Here is a 2,864-nt window from a genome sequence, read left to right on the forward strand (position 1 = left end):
CATTGTTTTGTCTTTCTTTTAACTCAAGAAACAAGCTTTTGACATTTTCCTTTTTTTCTGTCTTCTAACAAATCTTTCCTTTAACTTAAAACACTCTATTATAATGTTTCACATCCAGGTTGTATTAGTTTTCTCTTGTGGTAACCATAAACTTAGTGGCTTAAGCCACTGTAAATAGTGGCTTCAGACAACATGAATTTATTATTTTATGGTTCTTGACGTCAAAGTCTGATATGGTCTTTCCTTGGACCTAGAATATTTCACTTAATCAAGGTATCTAAGGCATCTACCTGCTTGCATTATTAAGTAGCATTGTGAGGGGCATCTACCAAGGTATGGGATGCTCCACTGACACCAAAGAGCAACCCAGACAACGAATGTCCCCAAGGGTCCACACTGAGGCCCAGGAAAGAATTTGTGGTCATCCCCTTCAAAACAAACTAAATGAGGTGCACATTTGGAGACAGGGCAGGAAGGATCAGCTCTAACACTGAAGTTACTATAAACCTTAATAACTGCGTTGTGTTATTCCAGCAAGCTTCACTGCAGTATACCCATTCTGTCCTGAGTATTCCAAACTTGAGACTGTATACATGTGGCAGGGTTATGGTGAATGCTTATGGTAATGGGACAGAGATTAGCAGGTGCCCCATCCCTGCAGCCTTTTCATACTGTTCATGAAAAGGCTACAAATGTGTTGGAGAAGACTCTTGAGAGTCCCTTGGACTGCAAGGAGATCCAACCAGTCCATCCTAAAGGAGATCAGTCCTGGGTGTTCATTGGAAGGACTGATGCTGAAGCTGAAACTCCAATACTTTGGCCATCTCATGCGAAGAGTTGACTCATTGAAAAAGACCGTGATGCTGGGAGGGATTTGGGGGCAGGAGGAGAAGGGGATGACAGAGGATGAGATGGCTGGATGGCATCACTGACTCGATGGACATGAGTTTGAGTGAACTCAGGGAGTTGGTGATGGACAGGGAGGCCTGGCGTGCTGCGGTTCATGGGGTCGCAAAGAGTCAGACACGACTGAGCGACTGAACTGAACTGAACATCCCTGCAGCCAGCTGTGTCAGCAAACATCTTTAACCTAAGCACTAGCACCCCTGTTCCGAATAGCCCCCTGCCATCTCTAGCACTAGATCATTTTGCTGGTTGTTGAGTTCATTTATGCTTTACTCATCCTCTATGGCTGGAGCCTGCTCCCTCTCTTCGTCCTCTGCTCCTTAGCTTGCTGGCTCAGAATCCTCTTATTTTCCTATTATTTCTTATACAGAGCAATTTAACCACCTAACAAAACCCTACTGAAGCAGATCTTCTGTAGTATGTCCAGAACCATTGTTCTCATTGTGTATTGCTGAGTAACAATCCACCCTAAAACTTAGTGGCTTAAAAAATACAAAACTCATGTATTTAACTTGTGAGTCTGCAATCTGGGCAGAGCTCAGCATGGAAGGTTTGGCTCTGCTTTTCATAGCAGCTCAACTTCTAGGGAAAATCTACTTCCACAACGGCCCCTTCCTGTGACTAAAAAGATGATAATAGTTGTCAGCTGGGAGTTCGGTTGGAGCCAGTCAAGAGCCTCACTTCCTCTTCAGCTGGGCCTCTCCATGGACAGCTTGAAAACTGATCTGAAAGTGAAAGTCACTCAGTCGTGTCTGACTCTTTGCGACCCCATGGACTATACAGCCCATGGGATTCTCCAGGCCAGAATACTGGAGTGGGTAGCCTTTCCCTTCTCCAGGGGATCTTCCCAACCCAGGGATCGAACCCTGGACAGCTTGGGCTTCCTCAGAACATGGTGGCTGGATTCCAAAGATGAGGATCCAACAGACAAGAACAGACACTGCCCATTTCTCAAGGCCTAGTTCAGAGTGACACAGCATCCTTTTTACTCTATCTGACACGCATTCACAGAGCCTGAATTTCAGTGGGCAGAAACATAGTCCCACCTCTCAATGGAAAGAGTGTCAAATAATTCGGGGACTTGTTTTAACCACCATTGTAATTAAAGAGTGCTTTTAAACAGATACTTTTTAGGGAATTTTAAAGTTAGTTCTTAGACTAGTGTGGGTGAGGTCAGAGATTCTAGAAAAAATCTAGAATGAGAATGGGCTATACAAGATTTGTTCATTGACAAGTATACACTATACACTATCATGTGTGAAATAGATAACTAGTGGGAAGATGCTCTATAGCCCCAGGAGCTCAGGTGAGTACTCTGTGATGACCCAGAGGGGTAGGCAGTGGAGGGGAGGGAGGTTCAAGAGGGATATATGTATACATATAGTTGATTCACACTGCCGTACCCCAGAAACTAACACAATATTGGAAAGCAATTATACTCCAATAGAAAAAAAAAGATTTGTTGGGTGTGCTTTATGTGTGTTTTGAGCGTATGCTGGAATCCCAGAGGGTGGAATCTCACTGGTGTATTTCTAGCATGGAGGGAATTAATGTTCTTTAGGAATGAATGAATGTCTACTGTATGCCAGGCATTCTGATTCACGAAGAGGTTAGGATTTCAGGAAGCCTTTAAACACGGTGAGAATGCCTGATACGCTGATGAAGCTCTTTAGTCTAAGCCTTGTCGAAGGCATGGAGATTGAAAGAGGAAACTGGCCAACAGCCGCAAAGAGGAGGTCCATGCCAGCGCCCCAGCATGGGGCAGACATGGCGCAAAGAGGGCTAGGTGTGAGGAGAAGCAGAAAATGGTGTGATAGCAAGAGGCTGAAAGGGAAGCAGCTGCTTAGCTGTGCAGGGGGCGGGGAGCTGTTGAAGGGCAGCAAGGAGAGGAGCGTGTGGGGCAGCAGGATGGCCCGAGCCCTTTGACAGGAAGTTTATCCAACAGAAGTGGTGTGAAA

The sequence above is a fragment of the Cervus elaphus genome, chromosome 17 (genome assembly GCF_910594005.1).
Source record: "Cervus elaphus chromosome 17, mCerEla1.1, whole genome shotgun sequence".
Taxonomy (NCBI): domain Eukaryota; kingdom Metazoa; phylum Chordata; class Mammalia; order Artiodactyla; family Cervidae; genus Cervus; species Cervus elaphus.